Here is a 14454-nt window from a genome sequence, read left to right as displayed (position 1 = left end):
AGAAAGAATACATAATAAATACAATCTAATGTCCCCTAGCCCCTTTATCACCTTAGCGGTTAATAACCACTATAGTAATTAAGGAGTTAACCCACCCTGACCCGATACCCACACGGGAGGCCTAACTACCCACCCAGACCCACTATACCCACACTGTACCCATTGATTGTTATAGTAGTACATCATACCCATATAATAATATGGGCATGATAAGCCACTCAATGGGCACCTAATCAAAATACATTAATGCCCAAAATACACAATAATAAAACATTTCAAAACACCGAAACACCCCAATTCAATAAATAAAAACACTAGCCAACAAAGGCAATTAATACAAGCACTAACCAGCAGAACAATGAATTAATTCAACCATTACCCAACAAAGCAATTAATTCATTCATTCATAAAAGCACTAACCAGCACAAAATTGAATTAATTCAACCACTAACCAATCAAAGCAATTAATTAATAAAACAACTCGGCTAAACAATAAGGAATTAATTCAACCATTAACCAATCAAAGCAAATAATTAATAAAACATCTCAGCTAAACAACAAGGAATTAATTCAACCATTAACCAATCAAGCAATTAATTAATAAAAAAAACTCGGCAACACATCCATTAAAAGCATTACCCAACGCAAGACATCATTAACAACAACGAAAATCAATCACAAAAAAATTAAAATTAATTTTGCAAAATCACAAACAATTACATCCACATAATAACACATATAGAAAAAATCACACTCAATACTAAGCAAACAATTAAAAATAAATTATTGGCCTAATAATGTAGTGATCTGTACCCTAATGTGGTACAGATTAATATATTATCAGTCAATGTGCAATAAAAAAGAAAAAAAATACACGTCCAATCGAAAAACCTGTAAAAAAAAAAATACATTTACATACATTTAATATTTTACTTACCTTTAGAAGCGTTGGCCCTCCGACTCCCGGGGAAACAGGAAGATCACGTATCACGAAGGCCTCAAACTGCATCCGATGCTATCCGCCATGAAGATCTGGATCAGGTACCCCAATTCTTCTTTCTTTTATCTTCAATCCGCTTCTTCTATCTTCTGTAATTATTTCTTCATTTTCTTTATCTTCTGTCTTCATCTTTCAATACAAAAATCCCCATGGTAGATTCCAACCGAAGTTGTCTCGTCGTCTTCTTGGGCTCAAATGAGGCATCACTGCCTTAAATATTGCTTGTGTTGTCACATTTGGGTGGGAACTGGTTCAACAGCCATCTGATTGTCTGTTAGAACCTTGTGTCGATTTCATTTTTTTATGACGTAATTTAAAGGGAATGATGCCAGCCAATCCGAATGGATGTGCTTCATTTCCCTTTAACATGACGTCACTAATTCCAAGATGGCCGGCGTCACATGGTATTTCAGCCAATCAGATCGTGGGAACTAAATATTTTTGCACACACACTCTAGGATATACGTTGCACTTTTACTGGTTGACCACAGTTCTTCATCTGTGGCTTTAAATATATTAATCATTTTAATTTAATCACTTCTTTAACATATTATCACTTAAAAATTTTACCACATATATTGATGCGCTTGGACATATTTTGTTCTATATAATGTAGGAAGCCTACAAAGCACCTGTCTCCATTGATTGTCAGCATAGACTGCTTAGACTGCATATCCGGGTTCCCACACTCCAGTCTCGAGAGTGCCGTCACGGGTTACGTCACTACGGAAGAGCAAGGCAGCAGGAACACAACAGAGCACAGACAGAGATGGACAACAAAACAGGCTACCACCCTCCTGTCCACACACAACTAATGAGCCAGGATATCCCTACCTATCAAACTGCATTCAATCAACTTATGTTTGTGAGTGCAAAACTGTTCATTTAATACAATTTTACATACAGTATCACACTATTGTTTTCCTTTCATTTCCCTCCATTCAAGGGAATTATTACAAAATCCAGATATTCACCAACTGTATAATGTAAGCCATTCTCCTTAGCACATTTTCACTATTGTACTGACCTTAAGTGGTCTTGTAGTTCCTCCAATGTATGAACTGCCACATGCACACCTCAAAATGTAAATCACAAAACATGTGTTGCAAGTCGTAAATGTTTGAAGTTTGTGTACATGTTGCGTATGTTTACATTTTACTGATTTTAACTGTGTTGCATATTTGCAATTATTACAATTGCCACATTTATAGAAGCCCATTGGGATTTTCTTGTGAGAATGTACACTTTTCATAGAGTTAAAGAGACTGGGAGAGAAATTGTGACCGATCATTTTGGCTTTTTTAAAGACAATTCTTGGATTAGATCCTGTATATTTAGTCAATATATAGGGCTATATGTAGCCCTCCTTGTTACCTGTTGCTGCTTGCTGCTGTGCTCCGTTTTTTCCTCTTCACATAAAATTTAAGAAAGAATGTGGTGATGGAAAGATAAGGAATTTTTGAGGAGAGGTTACAGTGAGGGGATTTGGAGAAAGATGGTCAGGAATGTAAAAATGATTTGCTATCTTTATACTGCATGAGCATATTGAAGTGGCTAGGGTTAAATTAAGGAAATAAATAGCATTAGGGATGCTGCTGATGACAGGCCCTTTTAAAGTACCCCCACTGGTTAATTTCAGGATTTCTCCATTAGGAGTGGTTCCTAAGAAGTAACCGTGGGCATTCAGATTGATACATAATATTTTTTTTCCAAATGGCTTTTCAGCAAATGGTGATAATGTTAGTGAGTTGTGCACGTTGAAATATGCACAATTTGATAGAGTTATGGAGCGGGTGCAGCATTCTGGTAAAGGGGCACTTATGGCAAAAACTGATATTGAATCTGCATTTAGATTGTTACTCATTAACCCAGGTTTTTTCCATTTGTTAGGGTGCGAGTTAGAGGGTTCTCTTGTGTTTACAGTACCTATGGGTGTGCAGTATCTTGTCAATATTTTGAGGCTTTTATTTCTTTTTTAGAGAGGGTGGAGGCGCTTTACCATGTTTTCAGTTGCGCCAGAGCATGGGGTTGAATAATGTTTTGCATTATTTTAATGTTTTTATTTATTGGGCCAGTAGGATCTTGTGTGTGTGTGAGATTATTGTTTAAGTTTCAGGAGATGGAAGGGGAATCTGGCATAACATTAGCTTACGAAAAGAAAGAAGGACTGTAACAGGGGAGTTATCCCTGTTCAGGTAATGTGCCTCTAATCCAGCAGTGTGGTGGTTAACTGCTGGTAGTCAATTATCCAACACCACCTGCCTGATTAGCTTCTTAGAAAAGCCTGTCTTTTGTGACAGGAAGTGAGATTGTCTCTGACTCTCACAACTTGTGAGACTGACATGGGGACAGACGTCTTGAGTCTACCAGAAGAGGCTGCTTGCAAGACACAGGGAAAACTTCTAAACCTGAATGCTGACAAAACCCCGAGGAAAAGGTAGCAACCAGGGACAGAGAATATTTTCCCTCCAAACCACCAGGAACAGATAAGACTTTCATTTATAAGACTTTTTATATCTGCTCATTTCATGATATATGTTTGGGGCTGGGAGACATGCTTATCTAAAGGGAGTTGTGGACTGCATAGTATTTCCCTAGAAATACTCCCAAGTGAATAGAAGTTTTGTTTACCCCTTGTTTGGATGGTTTCCTGATGTTAAGGAAACAGGCGCAATAAAAGCCTTATTTAATTTCACCATAACCAGTCTCCCTTGCATACCTCTGTGAGCGTCCGCCTACAAGGACCAACAAAGATGTTATGTTTTTTTGGGTATAGAAATTGACCCATAAATAATGGAATATAGGGCCTCATGCACTAAAGGTTCATAAAAAAAATCACTGGGCCATATAAATCACCGTTTTTATGAACATTGGTATCACGGTATTCAGAAAGCCTTCATTACCTGTCATAGCAAAATTCATAAAACGGGCGATTAGCCGGTGATCTGATGAACGACCCTCTGAAAAGGCCTTACCTGGCGAGTTGTATCTGCTGCAGAGAGAGCTGATCTGAGAGAGCCGTCTCTCCCTGTGCAAATCTCGCCGAAATGCATGTGTATAAATTTTAATTTTGATAATAGTTTAGATTAGCAAGGGAATCTCCTGAGCTGAACCGCATTAGATTCAGCCTCGGGGACACCTTACTTACCGAGATACAGGCCCCGTTATGGGGTGCCGGTATCTCCTATGCATTTTATTCCCATGGTCATGTGATGTGGACATTTAAATGCATAGAAGATACTGGCACCCCATAACGGGGCCTGTATCTCGGGAAGTAGGGTGTCCCTGAGGCTATCCGCTATGGTAATGAAGTTTACTGTAAATGCATTTTTATTGCATAGGGTTCATGCCAGGGGTCTCTGGTGCTAATTTTAATGTATATCAGCTCCAGAGATTCCCGGCATCAATCCAATGCAAGAAAAAAAAAAAAATTTCCATGTCCCATCTCGCCGCTTCTCTGCAGGTTTCCAACACCTTTACACCAACTTTTTCTGGCGTGAGGATTTTATGATAATATCACCATTCTAGAGCGGTGAGAGGCATTCATAGCCTAATCACTGCTACTAGAATTGCGCGAGTTTATGAACATGCCGAAAAGCGGTGATAAGTGGCTGTTTTTTTTGAACGATTCAGTCTTTTATCACCCACTTATCACCGCTTACTGAATAGCAGTAGGCATTTTGGGTGATACGTGGTTGATAAGTGGCTTATGAACGCTTACTGCATAGGCCCCATACTGTAGATTGTTGGGGAAAACAATGGAGGTAATACAGAGTATGTTGTTCAGGAAGAAACCAACATTAAGGGAATTTGCATCTGTTTCGGGGCAGTTGATGTCCGGTCAAGATTTTGCCCATGGAGATAGTTTTTTGCAGATGTTTGGCAAAAAGCTACAATGGGGGTTAAAAAGACCAGAATATTTTTTAAGGCTCACAAATGAAGTAAAGGAGGAGTTGAGGGCATCATAACAGTTCTTTGAATCTTTTAACGGTCACACTTAATGCATAGAGGATGAGTATAATTTGCAGTTATTTACAGATACAGCTGCTTCTGTGAGTTTTGAGGCCCATTTGATACGGTTCAGTAATTTGGCCTAAATAATGGAGGCAGGCTGGTTTGTTAAGCAATCTGTTACTTTTTGACTGATTCCCCTTCTTGGTCATTGTGTAATCATGGGGGAAAGATCTGGCCAACAAAAAGTGGTCTTCAAATTAGATAATATGGCAGTGGTTTGGCAGGTAAATAATTTGTTGCCAGATTCTAGACTTAATAAGTTAATTAAGGTTCTTCATTTGCAGGGTTTAAGATGGAACATACAGTATGTTTTAAGGCATATCAGGTCCCAGGGACTCAAAATACGGACAATTTTACGGTCAGAGAGTTCTGAAAATTAGCTCCGGGTATGGCGTCAGTGAGTAATTAATGTCCTAGGCCCCAAATTGATGTGGTTGGTGAGAAACAGTGTGGCTCCAGGTTAGTGGAATGCATATTTCTGGGCATGGGAGAAATAGTGTGGTTTTAGACAAAAGTGTAAAAGAGGAAGGTTCACTGTGTCTGAAAGGGATGCATTGATTTCATTCATGCCGCTGAAGCAGCAAGAGGGATGGTTAGGTGCAACTATGGGTAAAAACATTTGTGGATATAAGGTTTTTTTTTATAATTAAATGAGGAGGAGAATGTTATGTGGAGTTTTTTATTGAAGAAAATGTTGGCAAGTGGATGAAATGTTCCAGAAAGATTTATACAAGGCGTCCGATATTACAAATGTATTATGGGATATTATACATTCAATAAGAATGATGAGTTTTTCAGAGTTCAGGTTGTTCCTTTTGCAACAGTACTGTATTTTCTTTTGCTTGTTTTGGGGCATTTAGGTATAAGTGATTTGGTGAGTCAGGCAAAGAATCTCGAGGGAGGATTGCAGGAGGAGGATGTGGGGATAAAGAAGATTCATTAAGGATCTTACTCAGGAGACTGAAAACTAATCAGAAAGAGGAAGGTATATGAAAGATAATAAGGAAATTAGGTTTAGGTATAGCATGTCCGGTAAAGACGTTACAGCGGTGTTTGGTAATTAGGCCTGAGAACCAAGGATCATTATGGTTACACAGGTATGGAATCCCGTTATTACCATTTCAAATTAGGAGCGTCTTTTGGCAATGTTTGGTTAGCCAAAGATGCTAATGGTTCTGGGACAGCAATAGAAGCAGCTAGAAGTGGTTTAAGTGAAGGGAAGATTAAGAACATTGGGAGGTGGTTATCGGAAAGGTTTAAGCAGGGCATTTTTTTGTGGTGGTACTGTCCGGTACTCAGAAGAAGAAGCCATTGGCAGAATAATAAGCATCCCTTTATTTTCTGAAGTTTGTATTGGCTTTTGTAATAGAATGAGGCAGTAGAGAACAGTCAAGTTTAGGAATGTGTCAAGCAACAGGTTTATACAATAAGTGACTTGTGTGTGTGTTTGTGTGTGTGTGTGTGTGTGCGTGCGTGCGTGTGTGCTAGTTATTGGGGAGGTGGGTTATGTATATTGGGGGTATTATGTTCATTGGGAACATTTTATGCATATTGGTGAGGGGGAGTTATGTGTATTGGGGGGTTAGTATGTATACTGGGGTGTTGGGATGGTTATGTGTATTTGGGGGGCTTAGTGTGCATTAGGGAGGGTGTTATTGGGTGTGGGAGAGAGAGGTTGGCATGTGGGTGAGAAATAGGAGGGGTGTAAGGGGGAAAGATAGGTGGGATTTGGGGGGGAGAGAGAGACATGGGGTGTGGAGGGGGGAGGGAGGTAGGAGTGTGGGGAGAGAGGTGGGAGAGGAAGAGATTTTTTTGCAAAGGCCGCCAACACTGTGGGCGGGGGCAGCTGCTACCCAGTGGACAGTCTAGTCCTGGGTCTTGGGAAAGCTGTCTGCAGTCCTGAGTATCCGCACTTCTTTTTTTTTTTTTTTTTTTTTAAAAAGCATTGGGTTTAACAGATAAATTATGTTGAATGAGTTGTAAAATTTTATTTTGTTTATTTTATGCAGGTTTGAACAAGACTTTGGGTGACTCCTATATTTATTGTGCAGATATAAGAGCAGAAGTGTGGCTTAAGGGGGTATATGTAAGTTTGCATGGTGATGGGTATTTTGTCAGAGGGTATTATGTTTGGAAGAGATGTTATCACTGGTTTTGGGTTTACCTATATGTAGGCAGACTCGTATAACATGCAGGGGGGGAATCATCTGGATAAAACACCATCCAATAGATTTGTGTGGGAATGAGAAGTGACTTGTGTTAATTAATGTGTCAGTTTCAGGGTATAGTTTTGGCACGGTCTGAAATACAGTAGTACAGAGATGTTATTTTAGAGGAGTGAGGCATGTGAAAGGTATTGAAGTAAAACAAAATGGAATAGATCTATGCAAAGGTTTGTGGTAGAAATAGGTGGGTTTTCATTAAACATGTGGATCTAGCAGGTAATATGGCTTGATTTTGTTTAGATGGCACAGGGTACACCTTTTAGAAGTAGTGATTAATATCTTTCATTTTGGTATGATTTAGTGGTGAATTTTGTGTGTGGTGAGTCAAGGCCAGTTTAAAGTGTTAAATGCCCTTGACTTTGTCGGTACATTCAGGAGTCCCAGGGAGATTCTCACCATTGAACAGGTGCTGAAGGTTAAATGGACCTGTAGGTGGTCCCTGATGATGTAATGGGGGCATGTCTGGCCAAGGGAGGACAGCTGGTAGGTCATGTGCAAGTCATGATAAGGAGGATAATGACCTCAATGTATGGGACCCATATGGTGGGAATATGGAAATTCGATAAATAAAGCAGTGGCCGTTTTACCTCATTTATGATGTTTTTTTAAGACAGGGCGTATGGAGGCTCCACCGGTCATGTCAATCACACATTAAAGAAGCTTTTGCATTCACAAAGTAATGTTAATGTAAAAGCAATACCCAGTAAAATAATATGGGTGTATGTGAAGTTTAAAATGGAGAAACAATTACTTAATTACTGTATAGTTATAATTAATATCATATATGGTTTACAATATATATTTAATATGTTGAGTTTAGTATACCATTTGCAGTGGTTGTAAATGCACTGCCTACATTATATTTCCATTTTCAAACATACCTTCATTACACTGCCATGAAAATTAAAGGTTTTTCATGTGGAACTAGATTTAAAAAATCAAGCTACTTATCTTTTGTAAACAGGTTATATGGTAGCAGGACTAATCAATTAGAGCAGCCTTGTAGAGATTTACTATTTAGAGTGTCAGTGACCCTTATAGTGACCCTAGACCTTGGTGTCAAAAGTTCTTTCTGATCTTTAACTATGCATGTCTAATAAATCCACAGGGCTAATAAGAGGGCTTTATTTTCTCTACTGAGAGAAATATAGATTCATTGATTCTGAACTGCACACACCAGAGGGAATTAAAGACCAAACTTTAATTGAAAAATACCCCCGCCATGTAATTGATTACTAAATCTGAAATACTATTCTTCAACATGCTGCTGCTTATACTGTAGTAGTTGCTTCCTTCTAACAATAAATGCATACAAATCCTGGCGATTTCGAACTTAAACTGCAACATTGCTTGAAACAAGTGTGTATTTAAAAAAAAACAAAAAAACAACAACAAACAGTAAGAAACAACGAGAGTCACAACTGACAGGAATTTGACTATACTGAAAGACACCATAAAGTTATGTATTTACATGTTGACACCTGTGATGTAATATGTACATTTTGTATCTAAAATAAATAGTAGTTACTGTAGGTTCATGTTCAATTTTAATGTTGTCTAAATAGATAAGAAGTGAAGATTACTGTATACAGCGTTATCCCTTGAAAAATGGGCTGTTTTTTTTTCTGAAAGCGGACAAGCACATTTGTACAGTAATGAGGTACAGTACATTTTGCAAAATGACCACAGAAAGAATGACCAAGCACATTGTACCTCTGTATGATAGATTCAAATGAGATTGTGTGTTCGTCTTCGTGTGTCAGGGTGACAGCACCCATGTTAAGGTTGAGTGAAGACACTATTAATATCAATTAAGGAGTACCCCATATTAGTAGTGTCCTATGGGAAACAGCTGTAATTACGGTAATGGTGCTACCTGTTAGGCATACAGAAGGCCTAGGCCTCTGCTCATAGGGAGCCTGGGGTGACTGTGTGTTCTCTATATCTCTATGGTGCAGCACCTCCACCTATGAGTGTACAAATGAAAAATTCAAATAAATTCGAAAGAATAAGCAGAAATTAAAAAAACTCAATTTTTAGGATGGTCCAAGAAAGAAGCTTGCTGTTGTCATATCTGCAACTTACTAATATATGGCAACCTTAACTAGAATTTTTATTTAATAAATTAAACCAACAGTGTGAACCTCTATTCGCAATTGTATCCTGCAACAGAAGGTTGAAAGGCATTGCAAATTATGGTTTTACATTGAATGAATGACAATTTTTTTCCACATATCCAGTGCAGCATTCCACTTTCTCATCTAAAAGTTTTACTTTAACTTTACATGTTTTTTTCAAGTCAGAATCAGGAACACAAACCGAGAAAATGATGGAGGAAAAGGAAAAGTAAAAACATATTTAAACTCCTGACTTGAAAAAAACATGTAAAGTTGAAGTAAAACTTTTAGATGAGAAAGTGGCTAACTTTAAAATACCATTAGGCTAAAAGGCAAAGTTATAGATTTGAATACATGTAACTCATGCAACAGTATTGTTAATGCTTTACTAAGAACACAACATATATTGATAATATAGCTATTAGCAACTATTTGTATATGGAAGTGGTTTATCATACCAATAAACCTTCAAAATGAAGAACTCTGGTGTTTTGTACTGTATGTTGTTCAATATATTTTGAGTTTACAAAATGACCTTTTAATATTTTTATGATGTAAATTCAGTTATAGAATTATTATACATTTTGAACAAGCAATGTACAATATAAACAACGGTAAATATTTATGATTCATTCATTTGATATACGTACAGTAGTGCTTTCTAAAAATTATGTAACAACATTTTTATCTAGCACCACCTGTGCCTGTATTGTGTCACCGAATAAGCAAGCAAACAAGTTATAAAACTCAGGTATACCTTATTCAACACCACCATAAACATAAACTAACATGTGATGTGGGTTTTTTAAGAATATGAAATGTACGGCCCAAATCCTCTCACTAACTATTTCACATTATAGTTATGGTGAAAAGTGGATCATGGAAATATTAAAATGGTAGAAAAATACAAAGTTAATACAAAAATAAAATTATTTTCTGCTTGTTACTAAACTACTGTAAGCATTGTGACGTATTACTTCAAAGTTGTACAGTAGTATCAACTAATCAATGAATAACTAAGTTTAAAAAAATTCCCAGTATATTTATTCAAAACCCCCATATCATGCACAATTATTTGTAGATAAAATAAGATCTCTGAAGTTTGTTGGACAACAAGATTGCATAAAAATAAAGTCCACATTATTCTGGTAACAATTTAATTTGCATATATAATGATATAGTATTTAAAAACAAATGCAAAAAATGTAATAACCATTTGGATCACAATTCTAATGCTTTTTCAGGTCTTCTGAGTATGGGACTTCTACTACACTGGTTCTGTATGTGCTTGCATTATAATTGTTTAGTATTGTTTCTGCGATATTTACTGTATAATACTGATCTTTAGGCGACATTTATTCTAATGACACACCCACAGTATATAATTGTATACAACTGTAGATAATTGCACCGAAAAAATGTTAATAGTCATACAAACTGATTCTTCATATACAGTACTTGTACATCATCAATAGAATGGAAATAATAATAATAATATTTTTCTCTACAAGTATTGAGAAAAGTAATAGCTAATGAGTACATTCAAATATGTACACAATGGCATAATGCAAGTACTGTATTGCTTATGTTAAATTTGTCTAAAAACTCTCACTATTAACATTGCCGGACCTTTTTGTGGTAAGACATTGGGCAGCAGATGGCTTTGACCAAATTGAAAATAAAGCTGATTACGGGTACAGCTGTAGCAGTGGCCTTTATTGATTTTCCTAGAGATCAGAGTGCTTGTCACTGTTCTGACTTGTTGAATACCGACCTGATCAAAATCATGAGTTACCAGTTTGGGAATAAGTAACATTTTTAAAAATTGTACTTTTTTGATGAATTTGAGGTGTAGAGGCATATACAATGTCATGATAATTAATTACTGTAATCATTATCATAGTCTATGGAATAAAATTGGGGATATGTGTCAAGAGGAGCAATTTCCTCCAAATTAATAGAAAAAAATTGTAATCCGTGTCAACATGCACTAGCGTCATACTGAATGTATTGAATTGACTGAGCCATGGATTGAGCCACCTGTGCTGAAGCAGGGATATCCTTTAAACCTGAACTGTTAAAGGCCCTTGAGACAGGAGTTGGCCACTCCTGGTCAAAGGTAACTAATATCCAGTTGTACAGATGTAGCGCCCATTATTGTGTGCCACAGCATGCCGCAACACATTTGCTGCAAAGCCCGGGCTCGCGTGTTAAAGTAAAAAGCATTTTCCCTTTTTTTCAAACTTGCCACGAAAGTTACATAATAAATTCATATGTAACTTCTGTTCAGAAAAAGGGACTCAATTTACGGTCTGGGAATGCTTATGAGTCCCTTTTGAGAATTCTGGTGTTCAGAGTTATCATACTGCAGTGCAGTGTAGGGCTTCAGTAGCAGTTTAGCTAGAGTTAGGTTTAACCCCTGCATATTAAACCTAACCCTCTCCCAACCAATACTCAAGCCCTACTATAACACTATGTTATTTCCAATGCAGCAAATTAGTAGAAATTGCATAACTTTAAGCTGCAAGTTTTTTAAAATGCTTTGAATATGATGGGGCAGCTTTGCCGCGTTTTAGTATGTGAAAAATTCAATAGATCACCCAGAACTGTGCCACAGAGAGAACAAATATCTCTGCTATATTTGTATTTATAGCATAGCACTTTGTTTTATCAATGTTGAAAAATACTACGAGTGCTCATTTGCACGTTGTTACCATGAGTCCTTCCTTAGCTGCAGTGGATGCACTGTATGCTGTGTGCTTATGGAGTTAGGCAGGTGTGTGGGACCTGCCTGAGACATGTGAATGTGCTCATAAGTTTTTGTTATCATTGCCGAAAAAAACTTTGCATCAACTTACAGGGTCTGGCTGGCACATTTTTGACTGTGGGCCCAGCACGGCGCACCAGCACAGGTATCAAGCGCCCCCGACTTCACAAACACAACAGATAATTGCAACGTATAACCAAAAACATACACACCAGATACATGTACACACCAGATACATATGCCATACACATCAGATAAACAGTATACACTTAGGCTTGTAATATAGTGCGTGCTGGTGCGTGTGCGTTCACGGCATTGCACATGCAAGTGGCACGGGTGTTTCATTTGTAGAGAGTAAGCGGTGACACGCGGGGCTAGGGGGCGTGGCTATGATTTTTCTAGGCTGCTCTGTGATTATGTGTGTATGTGGTTCTAGGCTGCTCTGTGATTGGTTCATAGTGTCACGTGGCGCGGCGACAGCGCAAAAATACAATTCTCTTGAATTTTCTCTGGTCTGTTGCGCCACCGCTCATGGCCGTGCACACGCGTCTCAAGTATACAAACGTCTGGCTAACACAGCCAATTATAATTGACGCACGCGCACGGCAGTGCATGCGTGCGCACGATATTACAGTCCTTACTAGGTACAGGTGCCATACACACTAGAGATACACACTTACTACTGTAGTGCCGACGGTTATTCTTTTTTTTTTTTTTTTTTTTTTTTTTAGTATTTAAAAAAGGTGTATTAGAACAGACACAAAAGACAGACGTTTCGATTCCACAGAGGGATCTTCTTCTTGGGGGGGGAGGAAGAGGGGGGTTGGTGTGTGTGTGTGTGTGTATTCCAGGCAAAAGGTGACACGTGTGCTGATTTGCATGTCATTTGCCATAATCCCTTGCTGCAGTGGGAGCACTGTATATTAGGTGATAATGGTTGAAAGGCAGGGTTGCAGACCTGTCTAAGACAAGAATGTGCTCACAAGTGGTATTCTTTATTGGCTATATGCTAACGGTGGAGTTTTTTTGTTGCCTATTTCACCCACCATAGCTTAAAATGTAATGATATATATTTTGCATAGAGATATATTTTCGCATACTGCACAGGGGGATGGATAGGTTTCAGTCACAGATACATTCCAAGATGCACTGTTTTTTGGTTTTTTTTACCAATCTTTTTTCCTTTATTGGAGACAGATGGATATCGTTACATACAGGGGTTACAATCGGTACAGTACTTAACATTTGTATGGGAATAACCGGACTTGATTGTGGTCTGTGTAGACATTCTCAATAAAGCATTTTCTCAGTTTGTGTTAAGAAAGAGGCGGGTAGGGGGAGACTTAGGTTGGGAGGGGATAGATGGGAATGACATAAGATGGGGTGGGGGGGAGGGGGGAATGTACTGGGCAGGTGGGGGGGAGGGGGGGAAGGTGTTGGGTTAATCCTCTCTCATCGTCAGTGTTAGGGTCAGGTGGAGGGAGATGGGGTATCTATTCTCCTTCTGTTGGGCTCTTTTGCCAGGAATTTTGCTCCTCTTTTTTGGATCTAGTCTGGGGGGGAGGCTCCCGAGCTTATCCAGGGTTCCCAGGTATTGTGGAATTGTGGCATTTTTTGTTTGAGCATTGCTGTTAATTTTTCCATGTTCATGACTAGGTTTATTCTATTTACTACTGCCCTCCTTGAGGGTGCTTTCAGTTGTTTCCAGGATGCTGCCACCGAGCATCTTGCGGTCGTGAGTATGGCAGACATCAGTCTGGTCGTGGGGGCCGGGATGTCCTCCACGTATGTCAGAGGGTCCAGCGGCACCTCCAGGCCCAGGGTCTCGTCCAGCAATCTCTGGACTCTGGACCAGAATTTCTGGATTTCAGGACATGTCCACCAAATGTGGGCCATGTCTCCTTTTTGTCCACATCCTCTCCAGCACAGATCCGTTGCGCCGGGGAAGATCTGGCTCAATCTACTCGGGGTCAGGTACCAGTGAAATAGAATTTTGTATATGTTTTCTTTTGTTACCGAGCAAATTGATGTTGTGGGGGCTGCCTCCCAGATGTCCTCCAAATCTTCGAGATGTAGAGGTATGCCCAGGTCTAAACACCATTTTTGCATATAAGCATGTGTGGGCGAGGGGAGGGAGTTTTCGATTATACTGTAAATTGATGAGATTAGTCCCTTCTGGTATTCTCTCACTTGGCAGAGGGACTCAAATTTGGTTAAGGGGGGGAATTTTGAGGACAGGGATAGAGCTCTGAGGAAATGTCTTAGCTGTAAGAATACGAAAATGGGGAAATGGGGGGCCGTTAGTTTGTTTTTGAGCTCCTGGAAGGACAG

The sequence above is a fragment of the Ascaphus truei genome, chromosome 1 (assembly GCF_040206685.1).
Source record: "Ascaphus truei isolate aAscTru1 chromosome 1, aAscTru1.hap1, whole genome shotgun sequence".
Taxonomy (NCBI): Eukaryota; Metazoa; Chordata; class Amphibia; order Anura; family Ascaphidae; genus Ascaphus; species Ascaphus truei.
This window is presented reverse-complemented; position numbering follows the sequence as displayed.